Source organism: Phyllobates terribilis, unplaced genomic scaffold (genome assembly GCF_046119375.1).
Source record: "Phyllobates terribilis strain yellow unplaced genomic scaffold, ASM4611937v1 Scaffold_4__5_contigs__length_816908805, whole genome shotgun sequence".
Classification (NCBI taxonomy): Eukaryota; Metazoa; Chordata; class Amphibia; order Anura; family Dendrobatidae; genus Phyllobates; species Phyllobates terribilis.
Genome location: NW_027362764.1, coordinates 692,889,725 through 692,913,724, shown reverse-complemented (window position 1 = coordinate 692,913,724; position 24,000 = coordinate 692,889,725). Strand labels below are relative to the sequence as shown.

At 51.8% G+C, this 24,000-nt stretch overlaps 8 non-coding genes and 2 pseudogenes across 8 annotated transcripts; all 10 read right to left on the bottom strand.

The window, feature by feature from the left end:
- Positions 1-896: 896 nt before the first annotated feature.
- On the bottom strand, positions 897-1,015 carry LOC141266670 (5S ribosomal RNA). The gene has a single exon (XR_012320699.1). It is a non-coding gene; the product is annotated as a 5S ribosomal RNA (ribosomal RNA).
- Positions 1,016-2,700: 1,685 nt separating this feature from the next.
- LOC141267178 (5S ribosomal RNA) lies at positions 2,701-2,819 on the bottom strand. The gene has a single exon (XR_012321191.1). It is a non-coding gene; the product is annotated as a 5S ribosomal RNA (ribosomal RNA).
- A 1,684-nt stretch (positions 2,820-4,503) lies between these two features.
- Positions 4,504-4,622, bottom strand: LOC141266669 (5S ribosomal RNA). Its single transcript, XR_012320698.1, has one exon. It is a non-coding gene; the product is annotated as a 5S ribosomal RNA (ribosomal RNA).
- Positions 4,623-6,307: 1,685 nt separating this feature from the next.
- LOC141267119 (5S ribosomal RNA) lies at positions 6,308-6,426 on the bottom strand. Its single transcript, XR_012321133.1, has one exon. It is a non-coding gene; the product is annotated as a 5S ribosomal RNA (ribosomal RNA).
- Positions 6,427-8,131: 1,705 nt separating this feature from the next.
- On the bottom strand, positions 8,132-8,250 carry LOC141266505 (5S ribosomal RNA). Its single transcript, XR_012320541.1, has one exon. It is a non-coding gene; the product is annotated as a 5S ribosomal RNA (ribosomal RNA).
- A 1,705-nt stretch (positions 8,251-9,955) lies between these two features.
- On the bottom strand, positions 9,956-10,074 carry LOC141267239 (5S ribosomal RNA). The gene has a single exon (XR_012321249.1). It is a non-coding gene; the product is annotated as a 5S ribosomal RNA (ribosomal RNA).
- A 1,685-nt stretch (positions 10,075-11,759) lies between these two features.
- LOC141267205 (5S ribosomal RNA) lies at positions 11,760-11,883 on the bottom strand. The gene has a single exon (XR_012321217.1). It is a non-coding gene; the product is annotated as a 5S ribosomal RNA (ribosomal RNA).
- Positions 11,884-13,565: 1,682 nt separating this feature from the next.
- LOC141269310 (5S ribosomal RNA) lies at positions 13,566-13,674 on the bottom strand (annotated as a pseudogene).
- Positions 13,675-15,379: 1,705 nt separating this feature from the next.
- Positions 15,380-15,498, bottom strand: LOC141268805 (5S ribosomal RNA; annotated as a pseudogene).
- A 6,975-nt stretch (positions 15,499-22,473) lies between these two features.
- On the bottom strand, positions 22,474-22,592 carry LOC141266655 (5S ribosomal RNA). Its single transcript, XR_012320685.1, has one exon. It is a non-coding gene; the product is annotated as a 5S ribosomal RNA (ribosomal RNA).
- Positions 22,593-24,000: the final 1,408 nt, after the last annotated feature.

Here is a 24,000-nt window from a genome sequence, read left to right as displayed (position 1 = left end):
AGAGGCGGCGGGGTTGCGTCCTTATCTTAGAGGTCTTGGGGGGCTTGGGAGGCTTGGGACTTCCAGCCTCTACTTTACGTAAGGTCGGTGTCCAGCAAGGCGCCACTCCATGCTAGCCGAGCTGGGCAAGATGGCAAAACGTCATCAAAATTGTCTACAATACCTGGTGTTCTCAGGAGGTGTCCCAACCAAGTATTTCCGAACCCATCTCTGCTTTGCTTCCGAGATCGGACGTATCCAAGGTGATATGGACAGTAGACGCTGCTTGGCCCATCGCCCGGCCAGCCTTCCTCAGGCTCGCGTGGGGATGAGAACTCTGGCCGTTCTGGGGCGGTCTCCGAAGGACCAATGCATAGGCTGTGCCGTCCCTATAGGTGTTGTTTGTTGAGCAATGAAACACCTGCCGCATCAGATGTGTTTAAAAATGGCTCGGCGCAGGGTCTCCTGGAGGCTAAACCGTTCATCGCGGGGATGTGACAGAAAGAGCAAGCTGGACCCGCAACTTGGGGTGGAGCGAAACGCCCAGGAGTGAATGAAGGAAGAGGGTGAGATGATTGCGAGTGAATTTGAGCTGCTCTTCGGGGGGGTCGTGTGGCCTGCAAAGGTGTTTTGCTTGGGTTGTGCTGTAAACTGGCCTCCAGGTCAGCGGTGGTTGCCTCCAGTCATGCGGGAGTCGCTGGTCCTGGTGAAAAGAAGCCTAGTATTAAAAGTAAATAAGCAACAATGCTGGAGGTCCACGGTGATGAGAAGGATGCTGGTATTTTGCAAGGATTAAATAGCGCAAGAGAGAAAGCAAATGAAAAGAAGAAAGGAGCATGTGTGCGCTTGTGAAAAAAGGAATGGAAAAAAGGCATAGAGGAGAGTGACCCCTGCTGGTGGAAGTAAGAAAAAGCAAAAGCCTACAGCACCTGGGATTCCCAGGTGGTCTCCCATCCAAGTACTAACCAGGCCCAACCCTGCTTAGCTTCCAAGATCAGACAAGATCAGGCGTGTACAGGGTGGTGTGGCCATAGGCAGAGACAGGCCTCTCACTTGCTGCTTTTCTACTTTGACGTCCGACTGCCGGCTGCCCTTTCCAGTGCTTAGTGAGACAAGGTGCTTTTGTGCTTTCCTTTCTCTTCACTTTTTTGCTGGCTCCTTAAAAAGGTCTTGTAGACAGAACGCCCCGCTCAGAGCCGCTGAGCTCACTGATCGGCTGCCGCGCTGTCGACGGAACGTCAGCGTCGCGGCCAATGCCACAGGCCGGGAGCAGCGGCGAGACTCACCGGTAGACCTGGGTAGGGTGAGTAGAGCGCGGTTAGTTGCTTTCTAATAGCCTGCAGCCAGGGATTAACTTTTAATGAAAGGGAGCAACCCTTTTGACTGTCTGCAGCGCGCCGTACCTAGGAAGCGCACACTCACACACAGCGAGCATGCACAAGTTGCTCGCACGAGACCACATTCCCTATTTGCACCTGCAGCTTTTCCGCCACCATGCGTCAGACTCTCCTGCCTGTCTTATTATTATTTCAGGGCCTTAGCAGGAACCACCCCCTCAATTCCCTCCCGCTCCTTCCTAGCACTGAGGTTAGCTCCTGGGCAGCTGTCTGATTGGGTTAGTTACACAAGCTTCTTTGAAGAAGAAGACGTTACTTCTGCTGGCCCTCGTTAGGCGGTCGCCCTCTAAAACCATCCCCTGGGCAGCTGCTGAAAGCCTGGCCCCTTCACAGCGCGAGATGCTTTTAACGCCATCATTTGCATACGGCCGGCTGCGGGATCAATAAGCACTCCTAGCCGTGGCAAGGAGCTCGGTGTGAGGCCTGGTAGAGGCGGCGGGGTTGCGTCCTTATCTTAGAGGTCTTGGGGGGCTTGGGAGGCTTGGGACTTCCATCCTCTACTTTACGTAAGGTCGGTGTCCAGCAAGGCGCCACTCCATGCTAGCCGAGCTGCGCAAGATGGCAAAACGTCATCAAAATTGTCTACAATACCTGGTGTTCTCAGGAGGTGTCCCAACCAAGTATTTCCGAACCCATCTCTGCTTTGCTTCCGAGATCGGACGTATCCAAGGTGGTATGGCCAGTAGACGCTGCTTGGCCCATCGACCGGCCAGCCTTCCTCAGGCTTGCGTGGGGACGAGAACTCTGTCCGTTCTGGGGCGGTCTCCGAAGGACCGATGCATAGGCTGTGCCATCCCTATAGGTGTTGTTTGTTGAGCAATGAAACACCTGCCGCATCAGATGTGTTTAAAAATGGCTCGGCGCAGGGTCTCCTGCAGGCTAAACCGTTCATCGCGGGGATGTGACAGAAAGAGCAAGCTGGACCGACAACTTGGGGTCGAGCGAAACGCCCAGGAGTGAATGAAGGAAGAGGGTGAGATGGTTGCGAGTGAATTTGAGCTGCTCTTCGGGGGGGTCGTGTGGCCTGCAAAGGTGTTTTGCTTGGGTTGTGCTGTAAACTGGCCTCCAGGTCAGCGGTGGTTGCCTCCAGTCATGCGGGAGTCGCTGGTCCTGGTGAAAAGAAGCCTAGTATTAAAAGTAAATAAGCAACAATGCTGGAGGCCCACGGTGATGAGAAGGATGCTGGTATTTTGCAAGGATTAAATAGCGCAAGAGAGAAAGCAAATGAAAAGAAGAAAGGAGCATGTGTGCGCTTGTGAAAAAAGGAATGGAAAAAAGGCATAGAGGAGAGTGACCCCTGCTTGTGGAAGTAAGAAAAAGCAAAAGCCTACAGCACCTGGTATTCCCAGGCAGTCTCCCATCCAAGTACTAAGCAGGCCCAACCCTGCTTAGATTCTGAGATCAGACAAGATCAGGTGTGGTCAGGGTGGTGTGGCTGTAGGCAGAGACAGGCCTCTCACTTGCTGCTTTTCTACTTTGACGTCCGGCTGCCGGCTGCCCTTTCCAGTGCTTAGTGAGACAAGGTGCTTTTGTGCTTTCCTTTCTCTTCACTTTTTTGCTGGCTCCTTAAAAAGGTCTTGTAGACAGAACGCCCCGCTCAGAGCCACTGAGCTCACTGATCGGCTGCCGCGCTGTCGACGGAACGTCAGCGTCGCGGCCAATGCCACAGGCCGGGAGCAGCGGCGAGACTCACCGGTAGACCTGGGTAGGGTGAGTAGAGCGCGGTTAGTTGCTTTCTAATAGCCTGCAGCCGGGGATTAACTTTTAATGAAAGGGAGCAACCCTTTTGACTGTCTGCAGCGCGCCGTACCTAGGAAGCGCACACTCACACACAGCGAGCATGCACAAGTTGCTCGCACGAAACCACATTCCCTATTTGCACCTGCAGCTTTTCCGCCACCATGCGTCAGACTCTCCTGCCTGTCTTATTATTATTTCAGGGCCTTAGCAGGAACCACTCCCTCAATTCCCTCCCGCTCCTTCCTAGCACTGAGGTTAGCTCCTGGGCAGCTGTCTGATTGGGTTAGTTACACAAGCTTCTTTGAAGAAGAAGACGTTACTTCTGCTGGCCCTCGTTAGCGGTCGCCCTCTAAAACCATCCCCTGGGCAGCTGCTGAAAGCCTGGCCCCTTCACAGCGCGAGATGCTTTTAACGCCATCATTTGCATACGGCCGGCTGCGGGGTCAATAAGCACTCCTAGCCGTGGCAAGGAGCTCGGTGTGAGGCCTGGTAGAGGCGGCGGGGTTGCGTCCTTATCTTAGAGGTCTTGGGGGGCTTGGGAGGCTTGGGACTTCCAGCCTCTACTTTACGTAAGGTCGGTGTCCAGCAAGGCGCCACTCCATGCTAGCCGAGCTGGGCAAGATGGCAAAACGTCATCAAAATTGTCTACAATACCTGGTGTTCTCAGGAGGTGTCCCAACCAAGTATTTCCGAACCCATCTCTGCTTTGCTTCCGAGATCGGACGTATCCAAGGTGATATGGACAGTAGACGCTGCTTGGCCCATCGCCCGGCCAGCCTTCCTCAGGCTCGCGTGGGGATGAGAACTCTGGCCGTTCTGGGGCGGTCTCCGAAGGACCAATGCATAGGCTGTGCCGTCCCTATAGGTGTTGTTTGTTGAGCAATGAAACACCTGCCGCATCAGATGTGTTTAAAAATGGCTCGGCGCAGGGTCTCCTGGAGGCTAAACCGTTCATCGCGGGGATGTGACAGAAAGAGCAAGCTGGACCCGCAACTTGGGGTGGAGCGAAACGCCCAGGAGTGAATGAAGGAAGAGGGTGAGATGATTGCGAGTGAATTTGAGCTGCTCTTCGGGGGGGTCGTGTGGCCTGCAAAGGTGTTTTGCTTGGGTTGTGCTGTAAACTGGCCTCCAGGTCAGCGGTGGTTGCCTCCAGTCATGCGGGAGTCGCTGGTCCTGGTGAAAAGAAGCCTAGTATTAAAAGTAAATAAGCAACAATGCTGGAGGTCCACGGTGATGAGAAGGATGCTGGTATTTTGCAAGGATTAAATAGCGCAAGAGAGAAAGCAAATGAAAAGAAGAAAGGAGCATGTGTGCGCTTGTGAAAAAAGGAATGGAAAAAAGGCATAGAGGAGAGTGACCCCTGCTGGTGGAAGTAAGAAAAAGCAAAAGCCTACAGCACCTGGGATTCCCAGGTGGTCTCCCATCCAAGTACTAACCAGGCCCAACCCTGCTTAGCTTCCAAGATCAGACAAGATCAGGCGTGTACAGGGTGGTGTGGCCATAGGCAGAGACAAGCCTCTCACTTGCTGCTTTTCTACTTTGACGTCCGACTGCCGGCTGCCCTTTCCAGTGCTTAGTGAGACAAGGTGCTTTTGTGCTTTCCTTTCTCTTCACTTTTTTGCTGGCTCCTTAAAAAGGTCTTGTAGACAGAACGCCCCGCTCAGAGCCGCTGAGCTCACTGATCGGCTGCCGCGCTGTCGACGGAACGTCAGCGTCGCGGCCAATGCCACAGGCCGGGAGCAGCGGCGAGACTCACCGGTAGACCTGGGTAGGGTGAGTAGAGCGCGGTTAGTTGCTTTCTAATAGCCTGCAGCCAGGGATTAACTTTTAATGAAAGGGAGCAACCCTTTTGACTGTCTGCAGCGCGCCGTACCTAGGAAGCGCACACTCACACACAGCGAGCATGCACAAGTTGCTCGCACGAGACCACATTCCCTATTTGCACCTGCAGCTTTTCCGCCACCATGCGTCAGACTCTCCTGCCTGTCTTATTATTATTTCAGGGCCTTAGCAGGAACCACCCCCTCAATTCCCTCCCGCTCCTTCCTAGCACTGAGGTTAGCTCCTGGGCAGCTGTCTGATTGGGTTAGTTACACAAGCTTCTTTGAAGAAGAAGACGTTACTTCTGCTGGCCCTCGTTAGGCGGTCGCCCTCTAAAACCATCCCCTGGGCAGCTGCTGAAAGCCTGGCCCCTTCACAGCGCGAGATGCTTTTAACGCCATCATTTGCATACGGCCGGCTGCGGGATCAATAAGCACTCCTAGCCGTGGCAAGGAGCTCGGTGTGAGGCCTGGTAGAGGCGGCGGGGTTGCGTCCTTATCTTAGAGGTCTTGGGGGGCTTGGGAGGCTTGGGACTTCCATCCTCTACTTTACGTAAGGTCGGTGTCCAGCAAGGCGCCACTCCATGCTAGCCGAGCTGCGCAAGATGGCAAAACGTCATCAAAATTGTCTACAATACCTGGTGTTCTCAGGAGGTGTCCCAACCAAGTATTTCCGAACCCATCTCTGCTTTGCTTCCGAGATCGGACGTATCCAAGGTGGTATGGCCAGTAGACGCTGCTTGGCCCATCGACCGGCCAGCCTTCCTCAGGCTTGCGTGGGGACGAGAACTCTGTCCGTTCTGGGGCGGTCTCCGAAGGACCGATGCATAGGCTGTGCCATCCCTATAGGTGTTGTTTGTTGAGCAATGAAACACCTGCCGCATCAGATGTGTTTAAAAATGGCTCGGCGCAGGGTCTCCTGCAGGCTAAACCGTTCATCGCGGGGATGTGACAGAAAGAGCAAGCTGGACCGACAACTTGGGGTCGAGCGAAACGCCCAGGAGTGAATGAAGGAAGAGGGTGAGATGGTTGCGAGTGAATTTGAGCTGCTCTTCGGGGGGGTCGTGTGGCCTGCAAAGGTGTTTTGCTTGGGTTGTGCTGTAAACTGGCCTCCAGGTCAGCGGTGGTTGCCTCCAGTCATGCGGGAGTCGCTGGTCCTGGTGAAAAGAAGCCTAGTATTAAAAGTAAATAAGCAACAATGCTGGAGGCCCACGGTGATGAGAAGGATGCTGGTATTTTGCAAGGATTAAATAGCGCAAGAGAGAAAGCAAATGAAAAGAAGAAAGGAGCATGTGTGCGCTTGTGAAAAAAGGAATGGAAAAAAGGCATAGAGGAGAGTGACCCCTGCTTGTGGAAGTAAGAAAAAGCAAAAGCCTACAGCACCTGGTATTCCCAGGCAGTCTCCCATCCAAGTACTAAGCAGGCCCAACCCTGCTTAGATTCTGAGATCAGACAAGATCAGGTGTGGTCAGGGTGGTGTGGCCGTAGGCAGAGACAGGCCTCTCACTTGCTGCTTTTCTACTTTGACGTCCGGCTGCCGGCTGCCCTTTCCAGTGCTTAGTGAGACAAGGTGCTTTTGTGCTTTCCTTTCTCTTCACTTTTTTGCTGGCTCCTTAAAAAGGTCTTGTAGACAGAACGCCCCGCTCAGAGCCACTGAGCTCACTGATCGGCTGCCGCGCTGTCGACGGAACGTCAGCGTCGCGGCCAATGCCACAGGCCGGGAGCAGCGGCGAGACTCACCGGTAGACCTGGGTAGGGTGAGTAGAGCGCGGTTAGTTGCTTTCTAATAGCCTGCAGCCGGGGATTAACTTTTAATGAAAGGGAGCAACCCTTTTGACTGTCTGCAGCGCGCCGTACCTAGGAAGCGCACACTCACACACAGCGAGCATGCACAAGTTGCTCGCACGAAACCACATTCCCTATTTGCACCTGCAGCTTTTCCGCCACCATGCGTCAGACTCTCCTGCCTGTCTTATTATTATTTCAGGGCCTTAGCAGGAACCACTCCCTCAATTCCCTCCCGCTCCTTCCTAGCACTGAGGTTAGCTCCTGGGCAGCTGTCTGATTGGGTTAGTTACACAAGCTTCTTTGAAGAAGAAGACGTTACTTCTGCTGGCCCTCGTTAGCGGTCGCCCTCTAAAACCATCCCCTGGGCAGCTGCTGAAAGCCTGGCCCCTTCACAGCGCGAGATGCTTTTAACGCCATCATTTGCATACGGCCGGCTGCGGGGTCAATAAGCACTCCTAGCCGTGGCAAGGAGCTCGGTGTGAGGCCTGGTAGAGGCGGCGGGGTTGCGTCCTTATCTTAGAGGTCTTGGGGGGCTTGGGAGGCTTGGGACTTCCAGCCTCTACTTTACGTAAGGTCGGTGTCCAGCAAGGCGCCACTCCATGCTAGCCGAGCTGGGCAAGATGTCAAAACGTCATCAAAATTGTCTACAATACCTGGTGTTCTCAGGAGGTGTCCCAACCAAGTATTTCCGAACCCATCTCTGCTTTGCTTCCGAGATCGGACGTATCCAAGGTGGTATGGACAGTAGACGCTGCTTGGCCCATCGCCCGGCCAGCCTTCCTCAGGCTCGCGTGGGGACGAGAACTCTGGCCGTTCTGGGGCGGTCTCCGAAGGACCGATGCATAGGCTGTGCCGTCCCTATAGGTGTTGTTTGTTGAGCAATGAAACACCTGCCGCATCAGATGTGTTTAAAAATGGCTCGGCGCAGGGTCTCCTGCAGGCTAAACCATTCATCGCGGGGATGTGACAGAAAGAGCAAGCTGGACCCGCAACTTGGGGTGGAGCGAAACGCCCAGGAGTGAATGAAGGAAGAGGGTGAGATGATTGCGAGTGAATTTGAGCTGCTCTTCGGGGGGGTCGTGTGGCCTGCAAAGGTGTTTTGCTTGGGTTGTGCTGTAAACTGGCCTCCAGGTTACCGGTGGTTGCCTCCAGGTCAGCGGTGGTTGCCTCCAGTCATGCGGGAGTCGCTGGTCCTGGTGAAAAGAAGCCTAGTATTAAAAGTAAATAAGCAACAATGCTGGAGGCCCACGGTGATGAGAAGGATGCTGGTATTTTGCAAGGATTAAATAGCGCAAGAGAGAAAGCAAATGAAAAGAAGAAAGGACAATGTGTGCGCTTGTGAAAAAAGGAATGGAAAAAAGGCATAGAGGAGAGTGACCCCTGCTTGTGGAAGTAAGAAATAGCAAAAGCCTACAGCACCTGGTATTCCCAGGCGGTCTCCCATCCAAGTACTAACCAGGCCTGACCCTGCTTAGCTTCCAAGATCAGACAAGATTGGGCGTGTTCAGGGTGGTGTGGCCGTAGGCAGAGACAGGCCTCTCACTTGCTGCTTTTCTACTTTGACGTCCGGCTGCCGGCTGCCCTTTCCAGTGCTTAGTGAGACAAGTTGCTTTTGTGCTTTCCTTTCTCTTCACTTTTTTGCTGTCTCCTTAAAAAGGTCTTGTAGACAGAACGCCCCGCTCAGAGCCTCTGAGCTCACTGATCGGCTGCCGCGCTGTCGACGGAACGTCAGCGTCGCGGCCAATGCCACAGGCCGGGAGCAGCGGCGAGACTCACCGGTAGACCTGGGTAGGGTGAGTAGAGCGCGGTTAGTTGCTTCTAATAGCCTGCAGCCAGGGATTAACTTTTAATGAAAGGGAGCAACCCTTTTGACTGTCTGCAGCGCGCCGTACCTAGGAAGCGCACACTCACACACAGCGAGCATGCACAAGTTGCTCGCACGAGACCACATTCCCTATTTGCACCTGCAGCTTTTCCGCCACCATGCGTCAGACTCTCCTGCCTGTCTTATTATTATTTCAGGGCCTTAGCAGGAACCACCCCCTCAATTCCCTCCCGCTCCTTCCTAGCACTGAGGTTAGCTCCTGGGCAGCTGTCTGATTGGGTTAGTTACACAAGCTTCTTTGAAGAAGAAGACGTTACTTCTGCTGGCCCTCGTTAGGCGGTCGCCCTCTAAAACCATCCCCTGGGCAGCTGCTGAAAGCCTGGCCCCTTCACAGCGCGAGATGCTTTTAACGCCATCATTTGCATACGGCCGGCTGCGGGGTCAATAAGCACTCCTAGCCGTGGCAAGGAGCTCGGTGTGAGGCCTGGTAGAGGCGGCAGGGTTGCGTCCTTATCTTAGAGGTCTTGGGGGGCTTGGGAGGCTTGGGACTTCCAGCCTCTACTTTACGTAAGGTCGGTGTCCAGCAAGGCGCCACTCCATGCTAGCCGAGCTGGGCAAGATGGCAAAACGTCATCAAAATTGTCTACAATACCTGGTGTTCTCAGGAGGTGTCCCAACCAAGTATTTCCGAACCCATCTCTGCTTTGCTTCCGAGATCGGACGTATCCAAGGTGGTATGGACAGTAGACGCTGCTTGGCCCATCGCCCGGCCAGCCTTCCTCAGGCTCGCGTGGGGACGAGAACTCTGGCCGTTCTGGGGCGGTCTCCGAAGGACCGATGCATAGGCTGTGCCGTCCCTATAGGTGTTGTTTGTTGAGCAATGAAACACCTGCCGCATCAGATGTGTTTAAAAATGGCTCGGCGCAGGGTCTCCTGCAGGCTAAACCATTCATCGCGGGGATGTGACAGAAAGAGCAAGCTGGACCCGCAACTTGGGGTGGAGCGAAACGCCCAGGAGTGAATGAAGGAAGAGGGTGACATGATTGCGAGTGAATTTGAGCTGCTCTTCGGGGGGGTCGTGTGGCCTGCAAAGGTGTTTTGCTTGGGTTGTGCTGTAAACTGGCCTCCAGGTTACCGGTGGTTGCCTCCAGGTCAGCGGTGGTTGCCTCCAGTCATGCGGGAGTCGCTGGTCCTGGTGAAAAGAAGCCTAGTATTAAAAGTAAATAAGCAACAATGCTGGAGGCCCACGGTGATGAGAAGGATGCTGGTATTTTGCAAGGATTAAATAGCGCAGGAGAGAAAGCAAATGAAAAGAAGAAAGGAGCATGTGTGCGCTTGTGAAAAAAGGAATGGAAAAAAGGCATAGAGGAGAGTGACCCCTGCTTGTGGAAGTAAGAAAAAGCAAAAGCCTACAGCACCTGGTATTCCCAGGCGGAATCCCATCCAAGTACTAAGCAGGCCCAACCCTGCTTAGATTCCGAGATCAGACAAGATCGGGTGTGGTCAGGGTGGTGTGGCCGTAGGCAGAGACAGGCCTCTCACTTGCTGCTTTTCTACTTTGACGTCCGGCTGCCGGCTGCCCTTTCCAGTGCTTAGTGAGACAAGGTGCTTTTGTGCTTTCCTTTCTCTTCACTTTTTTGCTGGCTCCTTAAAAAGGTCTTGTAGACAGAACGCCCCGCTCAGAGCCACTGAGCTCACTGATCGGCTGCCGCGCTGTCGACGGAACGTCAGCGTCGCGGCCAATGCCACAGGCCGGGAGCAGCGGCGAGACTCACCGGTAGACCTGGGTAGGGTGAGTAGAGCGCAGTTAGTTGCTTTCTAATAGCCTGCAGCCGGGGATTAACTTTTAATGAAAGGGAGCAACCCTTTTGACTGTCTGCAGCGCGCCGTACCTAGGAAGCGCACACTCACACACAGCGAGCATGCACAAGTTGCTCGCACGAGACCACATTCCCTATTTGCACCTGCAGCTTTTCCGCCACCATGCGTCAGACTCTCCTGCCTGTCTTATTATTATTTCAGGGCCTTAGCAGGAACCACCCCCTCAATTCCCTCCCGCTCCTTCCTAGCACTGAGGTTAGCTCCTGGGCAGCTGTCTGATTGGGTTAGTTACACAAGCTTCTTTGAAGAAGAAGACGTTACTTCTGCTGGCCCTCGTTAGGCGGTCGCCCTCTAAAACCATCCCCTGGGCAGCTGCTGAAAGCCTGGCCCCTTCACAGCGCGAGATGCTTTTAACGCCATCATTTGCATACGGCCGGCTGCGGGGTCAATAAGCACTCCTAGCCGTGGCAAGGAGCTCGGTGTGAGGCCTGGTAGAGGCGGCGGGGTTGCGTCCTTATCTTAGAGGTCTTGGGGGGCTTGGGAGGCTTGGGACTTCCAGCCTCTACTTTACGTAAGGTCGGTGTCCAGCAAGGCGCCACTCCATGCTAGCCGAGCTGGGCAAGATGGCAAAACGTCATCAAAATTGTCTACAATACCTGGTGTTCTCAGGAGGTGTCCCAACCAAGTATTTCCGAACCCATCTCTGCTTTGCTTCCGAGATCGGACGTATCCAAGGTGATATGGACAGTAGACGCTGCTTGGCCCATCGCCCGGCCAGCCTTCCTCAGGCTCGCGTGGGGATGAGAACTCTGGCCGTTCTGGGGCGGTCTCCGAAGGACCGATGCATAGGCTGTGCCGTCCCTATAGGTGTTGTTTGTTGAGCAATGAAACACCTGCCGCATCAGATGTGTTTAAAAATGGCTCGGCGCAGGGTCTCCTGGAGGCTAAACCGTTCATCGCGGGGATGTGACAGAAAGAGCAAGCTGGACCCGCAACTTGGGGTGGAGCGAAACGCCCAGGAGTGAATGAAGGAAGAGGGTGAGATGATTGCGAGTGAATTTGAGCTGCTCTTCGGGGGGGTCGTGTGGCCTGCAAAGGTGTTTTGCTTGGGTTGTGCTGTAAACTGGCCTCCAGGTCAGCGGTGGTTGCCTCCAGTCATGCGGGAGTCGCTGGTCCTGGTGAAAAGAAGCCTAGTATTAAAAGTAAATAAGCAACAATGCTGGAGGTCCACGGTGATGAGAAGGATGCTGGTATTTTGCAAGGATTAAATAGCGCAAGAGAGAAAGCAAATGAAAAGAAGAAAGGAGCATGTGTGCGCTTGTGAAAAAAGGAATGGAAAAAAGGCATAGAGGAGAGTGACCCCTGCTGGTGGAAGTAAGAAAAAGCAAAAGCCTACAGCACCTGGTATTCCCAGGCAGTCTCCTATCCAAGTACTAACCAGGCCAGGCCCAACCCTGCTTAGCTTCCGAGATCAGACAAGATCGGGAGTGTTCAGGGTGGTGTGGCCGTAGGCAGAGACAGGCCTCTCACTTGCTGCTTTTCTACTGTGACGTCCGGTTGCCGGCTGCCCTTTCCAGTGCTTAGTAAGACAAGGTGCTTTTGTGCTTTCCTTTCTCTTCACTTTTTTGCTGGCTCCTTAAAAAGGTCTTGTAGACAGAACGCCCCGCTCAGAGCCGCTGAGCTCACTGATCGGCTGCCGCGCTGTCGACGGAACGTCAGCGTCGCGGCCAATGCCACAGGCCGGGAGCAGCGGCGAGACTCACCGGTAGACCTGGGTAGGGTGAGTAGAGTGCGGTTAGTTGCTTTCTAATAGCCTGCAGCCAGGGATTAACTTTTAATGAAAGGGAGCAACCCTTTTGACTGTCTGCAGCGCGCCGTACCTAGGAAGCGCACACTCACACACAGCGAGCATGCACAAGTTGCTCGCACGAGACCACATTCCCTATTTGCACCTGCAGCTTTTCCGCCACCATGCGTCAGACTCTCCTGCCTGTCTTATTATTATTTCAGGGCCTTAGCAGGAACCACCCCCTCAATTCCCTCCCGCTCCTTCCTAGCATTGAAGTTAGCTCCTGGGCAGCTGTCTGATTGGGTTAGTTCCACAAGCTTCTTTGAAGAAGACGTTACTTCTGCTGGCCCTCGTTAGGCGGTCGCCCTCTAAAACCATCCCCTGGGCAGCTGCTGAAAGCCTGGCCCCTTCACAGCGCGAGATGCTTTTAACGCCATCATTTGCATACGGCCGGCTGCGGGGTCAATAAGCACTCCTAGCCGTGGCAAGGAGCTCGGTGTGAGGCCTGGTAGAGGCGGCGGGGTTGCGTCCTTATCTTAGAGGTATTGGGGGGCTTGGGAGGCTTGGGACTTCCATCCTCTACTTTACGTAAGGTCGGTGTCCAGCAAGGCGCCACTCCATGCTAGCCGAGCTGCGCAAGATGGCAAAACGTCATCAAAATTGTCTACAATACCTGGTGTTCTCAGGAGGTGTCCCAACCAAGTATTTCCGAACCCATCTCTGCTTTGCTTCCGAGATCGGACGTATCCAAGGTGGTATGGCCAGTAGAAGCTGCTTGGCCCATCGACCGGCCAGCCTTCCTCAGGCTTGCGTGGGGACGAGAACTCTGGCCGTTCTGGGGCGGTCTCCGAAGGACCGATGCATAGGCTGTGCCGTCCCTATAGGTGTTGTTTGTTGAGCAATGAAACACCTGCCGCATCAGATGTGTTTAAAAATGGCTCGGCGCAGGGTATCCTGCAGGCTAAACCGTTCATCGCGGGGATGTGACAGAAAGAGCAAGCTGGACCAACAACTTGGGGTGGAGCAAAACGCCCAGGAGTGAATGAAGGAAGAGGGTGAGATGGTTGCGAGTGAATTTGAGCTGCTCTTCGGGGGGGTCGTGTGGCCTGCAAAGGTGTTTTGCTTGGGTTGTGCTGTAAACTGGCCTCCAGGTCAGCGGTGGTTGCCTCCAGTCATGCGGGAGTCGCTGGTCCTGGTGAAAAGAAGCCTAGTATTAAAAGTAAATAAGCAACAATGCTGGAGGCCCACGGTGATGAGAAGGATGCTGGTATTTTGCAAGGATTAAATAGCGCAAGAGAGAAAGCAAATGAAAAGAAGAAAGGAGCATGTGTGCGCTTGTGAAAAAAGGAATGGAAAAAAGGCATAGAGGAGAGTGACCCCTGCTGGTGGAAGTAAGAAAAAGCAAAAGCCTACAGCACCTGGTATTCCCAGGCAGTCTCCCATCCAAGTACTAACCAGGCCCAACCCTGCTTATCTTCCAAGATCAGGCGTGTTCAGGGTGGTGTGGCCATAGGAAGAGACAGGCCTCTCACTTGCTGCTTTTCCACTTTGACGTCCGGTTGCCTGCTGCCCTTTCCAGTGCTTAGTGAGACAAGGTGCTTTTGTGCTTTCCTTACTCTTCACTTTTTTGCTGGCTCCTTAAAAAGGTCTTGTAGACAGAACGCCCCGCTCACAGCCGCTGAGCTCACTGATCGGTTGCCGCGCTGTCGACGGAACGTCAGCGTCGCGGCCAATGCCACAGGCCGGGAGCAGCGGCGAGACTCACCGGTAGACCTGGGTAGGGTGAGTAGAGCGCGGTTAGTTGCTTTCTAATAGCCTGCAGCCGGGGATTAACTTTTAATGAAAGGGAGCAACCCTTTTGACTGTCTGCAGCGCGCCGTACCTAGGAAGCGCACACTCACACACAGCGAGCATGCACAAGTTGCTCGCACGAGACCACATTCCCTATTTGCACCTGCAGCTTTTCCGCCACCATGCGTCAGACTCTCCTGCCTCTCTTATTATTATTTCAGGGCCTTAGCAGGAACCACCCCCTCAATTCCCTCCCGCTCCTTCCTAGCACTGAGGTTAGCTCCTGGGCAGCTGTCTGATTGGGTTAGTTACACAAGCTTCTTTGAAGAAGAAGACGTTACTTCTGCTGGCCCTCGTTAGGCGGTCGCCCTCTAAAACCATCCCCTGGGCAGCTGCTGAAAGCCTGGCCCCTTCACAGCGCGAGATGCTTTTAACGCCATCATTTGCATACGGCCGGCTGCGGGGTCAATAAGCACTCCTAGCCGTGGCAAGGAGCTCGGTGTGAGGCCTGGTAGAGGCGGCGGGGTTGCGTCCTGATCTTAGAGGTCTTGGGGGGCTTGGGAGGCTTGGGACTTCCAGCCTCTACTTTACGTAAGGTCGGTGTCCAGCAAGGCGCCACTCAATGCTAGCCGAGCTGGGCAAGATGCAAAACGTCATCAAAATTGTCTACAATACCTGGTGTTCTCAGGAGGTGTCCCAACCAAGTATTTCCAAACCCATCTCTGCTTTGCTTCCGAGATCGGACGTATCCAAGGTGGTATGGCCAGTAGACGCTGCTTGGCCCATCGCCCGGCCAGCCTTCCTCAGGCTCGCGTGGGGACGAGAACTCTGGCCGTTCTGGAGCGGTCTCCGAAGGACCGATGCATAGGCTGTGCCGTCCCTATAGGTGTTGTTTGTTGAGCAATGAAACACCTGCCGCATCAGATGTGTTTAAAAATGGCTCGGCGCAGGGTCTCCTGCAGGCTAAACCGTTCATCGCGGGGATGTGACAGAAAGAGCAAGCTGGACCCGCAACTTGGGGTGGAGCGAAACGCCCAGGAGTGAATGAAGGAAGAGGGTGAGATGGTTGCGAGTGAATTTGAGCTGCTCTTCGGGGGGGTCGTGTGGCCTGCAAAGGTGTTTTGCTTGGGTTGTGCTGTAAACTGGCCTCCAGGTTACCGGTGGTTGCCTCCAGGTCAGCGGTGGTTGCCTCCAGTCATGCGGGAGTCGCTGGTCCTGGTGAAAAGAAGCCTAGTATTAAAAGTAAATAAGCAACAATGCTGGAGGCCCACGGTGATGAGAAGGATGCTGGTATTTTGCAAGGATTAAATAGCGCAAGAGAGAAAGCAAATGAAAAGAAGAAAGGAGCATGTTTGCGCTTGTGAAAAAAGGAATGGAAAAAAGGCATAGAGGAGAGTGACCCCTGCTGGTGGAAGTAAGAAAAAGCAAAAACCTACAGCACCTGGTATTCCCAGGCAGTCTCCCATCCAAGTACTAACCAGGCCCAACCCTGCTTAGCTTCCAAAATCAGACGAGATAAGGCGTGTTGAGGGTGGTGCAGCCATAGGCAGAGACAGGCCTCTCACTTGCTGCTTTTCCACTTTGACGTCCGGTTGCCGGCTGCCCTTTCCAGTGCTTAGTAAGACAAGGTGCTTTTGTGCTTTCCTTTCTCTTCACTTTTTTGCTGGCTCCTTAACCCCTTAATAACATCTGACGTACTAATACGCGTCTGTGCCCTGGGACTTAAGAGCCAGACCCGTATTAGTACGTCATGGCGATCGCGCGCGCACACAGGCTGTGCGGGCGCGATCGCCGCCGGGTGTCAGCTGATTGTCACAGCTGACACCCGGTACTATGTGCAGGGAGCGGTCACGCACCGCTCCCAGCACATTAACCCCCGCGATGCTGCGATCGAAGTCGATCGAAGTCGATCGCGGCATTGCGGGGGCAAGGGGAGGTGATCGCCGATACTCACCTCCTCTTCCGGCTTCCAGCGCAGTCTGCAAAGGCTTCCCGGGTGTTGCCATGACGACCCGATGTCGTCATGACAACATCCGGGTCACCAGAGAGCAGGAAGATTGCTTGGACATGCGCAGTGCATCTCCAAGCAATCTTCACACTGTGCACTTCTGACAGCCTTCATGTCATAGGGATGGTGCTCCATTCCTGTGCCATGCAGGCGATCAGAAAAAAAAAAGTGAAAGTCCCAGAGTGGGACAAAGTAATAAAGTGTATAAACTGTGTGAAAGTGGAAAAAAAAAAAAAAAAAAATGTGCAAAAATATTATAAAAAAATAAAAAAAATAATACACCAAAAATAAAAATATAATGTACCCATCAATAAATATTATTATAAAAAAAATAAAAAAAAAACAATAAAAGTACACATATTTGGTATCGCTGCGTCCGGAACAACCTGACCTATAAAACTGTCCCACTAGTTAACCCCTTCAGTGAACACGGTAAAAAAAAAAAAAAAAAAAACCAAGCAAAAAACAATGCTTTATCACCATACCGCCAAACAAAAAGTGGAATAACACGCGATCAAAAAGACGCATATAAATAAAAATGATACCGCTGAAAACGTCATCTCGTCCCGCAAAAAACAAGCCGCCATATAGCTCCATCAGCCGAAAAATAAAAAAGTTATAGCTCTCAGAATAAAGCGATACTAAAAAATATTTTTTTCTATAAAATAGCTTTTATTGTGTATAAGCGCCAAAACATAGAAAAATTATACAAATGTGGTACCGCTGTAAACGTACTGACCCGAAGAGTAAAGCTGCCTCATCAATTTTACCACACGCGGAACAGAATAAAAAAAAAAAAAAAAAAACAATTCCTGAATTGTTGGTTTTTGTTTATTCTGCCTCCCAAAAATCGGAATAGAAAGCGATTAAAAAATGTCACGTGCCTGAAAATGGCACCAATAACAACGTCAAGTCATCCCGCAAAAAACGAGCCGTCACATGACTGTCTGCCAAAATTTGGAAAAATTATAGCTCTCAAAATATGGCGATGCAAAAACTAGATTTTACAAAAAATGCGTCTTTTAGTGTGTGACAGCTGTCAGTCATAAAAACCCCATATGATTCTGGCATTGCTGTAATCACACCGACCCGAAGAATAAAGTCGTCTAATCACTTATACCGCACAAGGAACGGCGTCAAAAATAAACTCTTGAGTTAGGATTGGGCTAGGGTTAGGGCTGGGTTTGGGGCTAGGGTTGTGCTGGGGCTAGGGTTGTGCTGGGGCTAGGGTTGTGCTGGGGCTAGGGTTGTGCTGGGGCTAGGGTTGTGCTAGGGTTAGGGCTGGGGTTGGGATTTTTTTCAAAAGTAAGAAAAAAAGATGACGATATGGCGACTAGTGTTGAGAGCAAGTGCTCGCTACTTGAGTTTGCATCGGGTGCTCTGGTATGCATTTAGTATCGTGGGTATTTGAGTGACATGCTCGAGTCTCTGCCCCATATGCTTCGCGGCCAAAAAACTTTACGGGGATTGCCTGCCATGCACGAGCGATCCCCGCATGTTTTTTTTTGGGTGTCTAATAACCGTGAAACATGCGGAGCAGGGACTCGAGCATGTCACTCGAGCACACGCTGTACATGGTGCATACCTGAGTACCCGATGCAAACTCAAGTAGCGAGCACTTGCGCTCAAGAATAATGAAAACTTATTCAATATGATGACCTAATGTAAACAAATAATGTGCCGTACCTCTGGGTTCAAAATGTTCACTATACACCTTAATAAAATCTTTGAGGGGTATAGTTTCCAAAATGGGGACACTTGTGGGGGAGCTCCACTGTTTAGGCACATCACGGGCTCTCCAAACGCGACATGGTGTCCGCTAACAAATTGAATGGAAAATCGGCTCAAATTGTTAGCGGACACCACATTGCGTTTGGAGAGCCCCTCTGTGCCCAAACTTTGGAGCTCCCCCACAAGTGACCCCATTTTGGAAACTAGACCCCCCAAGGCACCTTTCTAGATGCATAGTGAGCACTTGGAACCCCCAGGTGCTTCACAAATTGATTCGTAAAAATGAAAAAGTGAAAAAAAAAACACTTTTTCATTTTTATGAATCAATTTGTGAAGCACCTGGGGTTCCAAGTGCTCACTATGAATCTAGATAGGTGCCTTGGGGGGTCTAGTTTCCAAAATGGGGTCACTTGTGGGGGAGCTCCAATGTTTGGGCACACAGGGACTCTCTAAATGCAACATGGTATCCGCTAACAAATTAAATGGAAAATCGGCTCAAATTGTTAGCGGACACCACATTGCGTTTGGAGAGCCCCTCTGTGCCCAAACTTTGGAGCTCCCCCACAAGTGACCCCATTTTGGAAACTAGACCCCCCAAGGCACCTTTCTAGATGTATAGTGAGCACTTGGAACCCCCAGGTGCTTCACAAATTGATTCGTAAAAATGAAAAAGTGAAAAAAAAAACACTTTTTCATTTTTATGAATCAATTTGTGAAGCACCTGGGGTTCCAAGTGCTCACTATGAATCTAGATAGGTGCCTTGGGGGGTCTAGTTTCCAAAATGGGGTCACTTGTGGGGGAGCTCCAATGTTTGGGCACACAGGGACTCTCTAAATGCAACATGGTATCCGCTAACAAATTAAATGGAAAATCGGCTCAAATTGTTAGCGGACACCACATTGCGTTTGGAGAGCCCCTCTGTGCCCAAACTTTGGAGCTCCCCCACAAGTGACCCCATTTTGGAAACTAGACCCCCCAAGGCACCTTTCTAGATGTATAGTGAGCACTTGGAACCCCCAGGTGCTTCACAAATTGATTCGTAAAAATGAAAAAGTGAAAAAAAAACCACTTTTTCATTTTTATGAATCAATTTGTGAAGCACCTGGGGTTCCAAGTGCTCACTATGAATCTAGATAGGTGCCTTGGGGGGTCTAGTTTCCAAAATGGGGTCACTTGTGGGGGAGCTCCAATGTTTGGGCACACAGGGACTCTCCAAATGCAACATGATATCCGCTAACAAATTGTCGGCTCAAATTGTTAGCGGATATCATGTTGCATTTGGAGAGTCCCTGTGTGCCCAAACTTTGGAGCTCCCCCACAAGTGACCCCATTTTGGAAACTAGACCCCCCAAGGCACCTATCTAGATGCATAGTGAGCACTTGGAACCCCTAGGTGCTTCACAAATTAATTCGTAAAAATGAAAAAGTGTTTTTTTTTTCACTTTTTCATTATTACGAATCAATTTGTGAAGCACCTGGGGGTTCCAAGTGCTCACTATGCATCTAGAAAGGTGCCTTGGGGGGTCTAGTTTCCAAAATGGGGTCACTTGTGGGGGAGCTCCAATGTTTGGGCACACAGCAGCTCTCCAAACGCAACATGGTGTCGCTAACAATTTGAGCCAATTTTGCGTTAAATTTGTTAGCGGACACCATGTTGCATTTAGAGAGCCGCTGTGTGCCCAAATATTGGAGCTCCCCCACAAGTGACCCCATTTTGGAAACTAGACCACCCAAGGCACCTATCTAGATGCATAGTGAGCACTTGGAACCCTCAGGTGCTTCACAAATTGATTCATACAAATGAAAAAGTGTTTTTTTTTTCACTTTTTCATTGTTACGAATCAATTTGTGAAGCACCTGGGGGTTCCAAGTGATCACTATGCATCTAGATAGGTGCCTTGGGGGGTCTAGTTTCCAAAATGGGGTCACTTGTGGGGGAGCTCCAATGTTTGGGCACACAGGGACTCTCTAAATGCAACATGGTGTCCTCTAACAAATTTAACGGAAAATCGGCTCAAATTGTTAGCGACACCATGTTGCGTTTGGAGAGCCGCTGTGTGCCCAAACATTGGAGCTCCACCACAAGTGACCCCATTTTGGAAACTAGACCCCCCAAGGCACCTATCTAGATGCATTGTGAGCACTTGGAACACTCAGGTGCTTCACAAATTGATTCATAAAAATGAAAAAGTGTTTTTTTTTTTCACTTTTTCATTGTTACGAATCAATTTGTGAAGCACCTGGGGGTTCCAAGTGCTCACTATGCATCTAGAAAGGTGCCTTGGGGGGTCTAGTTTCCAAAATGGGGTCACTTGTGGGGGAGCTCCAAAGTTTGGGCACACATGGGCTCTCCAAACACAACATGGCGTCCGCTAATTATTCAAGCAAATTTTACAATCAAAAAGTCAAATAGCGCTCCTTCCCTTCCGAGCCCTGCCGTGCGCCCAAACAGTATTTTTTCCCCAAATATTGGGTATCTGCGTGCCCAGGGGAAATTGCACAACAAATTTTGGGGTCCATTTTTTCTTGTTACCCCTGTGAAAATAAAAAAAATTGGGTCTAAATTAACATTTTTGTGAAAAAAGTTAAATGTTCATTTTTTTCTTCCACATTCAAAAAATTCCTGTGAAGCACCTGAAGGGTTAATAAAGTTCTTGAATGTGGTTTTGAGCACCTTGAGGGGTGCAGTTTTTAGAATGGTGTCACTTTTGGGTATTTTCTGTCATAAAGACCTCTCAAAGTGACTTCAAATGTGATGTGGTCCCTAAAAAAATGGTTTTGTAAATTTTGTTGGAAAAATGAGAAATCGCTGGTCAACTTTTAACCCTTATAGCTCCCTAACAAAAAAAAATTTTGGTTCCAAAATTGTGCTGATGTAAAGTAGACATGTGGAAAATGTTATTTATTAACTCTTTTGTGTGACATATCGCTCTGATTTCAGGGCTTAAAAATTCAAATTTTGAAAATTGCAAAATTTTCAAAATTTTCGCCAAATTTCCGTTTTTTTCACAAATAAACGCAAGTGATATCGAAGAAATTTTTCCACAATCATGAAGTACAATATGTCACGAAAAAACAATCTCAGAATCAGGGGGATCCGTTGAAGCGTTCGAGAGTAATTACCTCATAAAGTGACAGTGGTCAGAATTGTAAAAATTGGCCCGGTCATTAACGTGCAAACCACCCGCGGGGCTTAAGGGGTTAAAAAGGTCTTGTAGACAGAATGCCCCGCTCAGAGCCGCTGAGCTCACTGATCGGCTGCCGCGCTGTCGACGGAACGTCAGCGTCGCGGCCAATGCCACAGGCCGGGAGCAGCGGCGAGACTCACCGGTAGACCTGGGTAGGGTGAGTAGAGCGCGGTTAGTTGCTTTCTAATAGCCTGCAGCCGGGGATTAACTTTTAATGAAAGGGAGCAACCCTTTTGACTGTCTGCAGCGCGCCGTACCTAGGAAGCGCACACTCACACACAGCGAGCATGCACAAGTTGCTCGCACGAGACCACATTCCCTATTTGCACCTGCAGCTTTTCCGCCACCATGCGTCAGACTATCCTGCCTGTCTTATTATTATTTCAGGGCCTTAGCAGGAACCATCCCCTCAATTCCCTCCCGCTCCTTCCTAGCACTGAGGTTAGCTCCTGGGCAGCTGTCTGATTGGGTTAGTTACACAAGCTTCTTTGAAGAAGAAGACGTTACTTCTGCTGGCCCTCGTTAGGCGGTCGCCCTCTAAAACCATCCCCTGGGCAGCTGCTGAAAGCCTGGCCCCTTCACAGCGCGAGATGCTTTTAACGTCATCATTTGCATACGGCCGGCTGCGGGGTCAATAAGCACTCCTAGCCGTGGCAAGGAGCTCGGTGTGAGGCCTGGTAGAGGCGGCGGGGTTGCGTCCTTATCTTAGAGGTCTTGGGGGGCTTGGGAGGTTTGGGACTTCCAGCCTCTACTTTACGTAAGGTCGGTGTCCAGCAAGGCGCCACTCAATGCTAGCCGAGCTGGGCAAGATGGCAAAACGTCATCAAAATTGTCTACAATACCTGGTGTTCTCAGGAGGTGTCCCAACCAAGTATTTCCGAACCCATCTCTGCTTTGCTTCCGAGATCGGACGTATCCAAGGTGGTATGGCCAGTAGACGCTGCTTGGCCCATCGCCCGGCCAGCCTTCCTCAGGCTCGCGTGGGGACGAGAACTCTGGCCGTTCTGGGGCGGTCTCCGAAGGACCGATGCATAGGCTGTGCCGTCCCTATAGGTGTTGTTTGTTGAGCAATGAAACACCTGCCGCATCAGATGTGTTTAAAAATGGCTCGGCGCAGGGTCTCCTGCAGGCTAAACCGTTCATCGCGGGGATGTGACAGAAAGAGCAAGCTGGACCCGCAACTTGGGGTGGAGCGAAACGCCCAGGAGTGAATGAAGGAAGAGGGTGAGATGGTTGCGAGTGAATTTGAGCTGCTTTTCGGGGGGGTCGTGTGGCCTGCAAAGGTGTTTTGCTTGGGTTGTGCTGTAAACTGGCCTCCAGGTTACCGGTGGTTGCCTCCAGGTCAGCGGTGGTTGCCTCCAGTCATGCGGGAGTCGCTGGTCCTGGTGAAAAGAAGCCTAGTATTAAAAGTAAATAAGCAACAATGCTGGAGGCCCACGGTGATGAGAAGGATGCTGGTATTTTGAAGGATTAAATAGCGCAAGAGAGAAAGCAAATGAAAAGAAGAAAGGAGCATGTGTGCGCTTGTGAAAAAAGGAATGGAAAAAAGGCATAGAGGAGAGTGACCCCTGCTGGTGGAAGTAAGAAAAAGCAAAAGCCTACAGCACCTGGTATTCCCAGGCGGTCTCCCATCCAAGTACTAACCAGGCCTGACCCTGCTTAGCTTCCAAGATCAGACAAGATCGGGCGTGTTCAGGGTGGTGTGGCCGTAGGCAGAGCCAGGCCTCTCACTTGCTGCTTTTCCACTTTGACGTCCGGTTGCCGGCTGCCCTTTCCAGTGCTTAGTAAGACAAGGTGCTTTTGTGCTTTCCTTTCTCTTCACTTTTTTGCTGGCTCCTTAAAAAGGTCTTGTAGACAGAACGCCCCGCTCACAGCCGCTGAGCTCACTGATCGGCTGCCGCGCTGTCGATGGAACGTCAGCGTCGCGGCCAATGCCACAGGCCGGGAGCAGCGGCGAGACTCACCGGTAGACCTGGGTAGGGTGAGTAGAGCGCGGTTAGTTGCTTTCTAATAGCCTGCAGCCGGGGATTAACTTTTAATGAAAGGGAGCAACCCTTTTGACTGTCTGCAGCGCGCCGTACCTAGCAAGCGCACACTCACACACAGCGAGCATGCACAAGTTGCTCGCACGAGACCACATTCCCTATTTGCACCTGCAGCTTTTCCGCCACCATGCGTCAGACTCTCCTGCCTGTCTTATTATTATTTCAGGGCCTTAGCAGGAACCACCCCCTCAATTCCCTCCCGCTCCTTCCTAGCACTGAGGTTAGCTCCTGGGCAGCTGTCTGATTGGGTTAGTTACACAAGCTTCTTTGAAGAAGAAGACGTTACTTCTGCTGGCCCTCGTTAGGCGGTCGCCCTCTAAAACCATCCCCTGGGCAGCTGCTGAAAGCCTGGCCCCTTCACAGCGCGAGATGCTTTTAACGCCATCATTTGCATACGGCCGGCTGCGGGGTCAATAAGCACTCCTAGCCGTGGCAAGGAGCTCGGTGTGAGGCCTGGTAGAGGCGGCGGGGTTGCGTCCTTATCTTAGAGGTCTTGGGGGGCTTGGGAGGCTTGGGACTTCCAGCCTCTACTTTACGTAAGGTCGGTGTCCAGCAAGGCGCCACTCAATGCTAGCCGAGCTGGGCAAGATGGCAAAACGTCATCAAAATTGTCTACAATACCTGGTGTTCTCAGGAGGTGTCCCAACCAAGTATTTCCGAACCCATCTCTGCTTTGCTTCCGAGATCGGACGTATCCAAGGTGGTATGGCCAGTAGACACTGCTTGGCCCATCGCCCGGCCAGCCTTCCTCAGGATCGCTTGGGGACGAGAACTCTGGCCGTTCTGGGGCGGTCTCCGAAGGACCGATGCATAGGCTGTGCCGTCCCTATAGGTGTTGTTTGTTGAGCAACGAAACACCTGCCGCATCAGATGTGTTTAAAAATGGCTCGGTGCAGGGTCTCCTGCAGGCTAAACCGTTCATCGCGGGGATGTGACAGAAAGAGCAAGCTGGACCCGCAACTTGGGGTGGAGCGAAACGCCCAGGAGTGAATGAAGGAAGAGGGTGAGATGGTTGCGAGTGAATTTGAGCTGCTCTTCGGGGGGGGTCGTGTGGCCTGCAAAGGTGTTTTGCTTGGG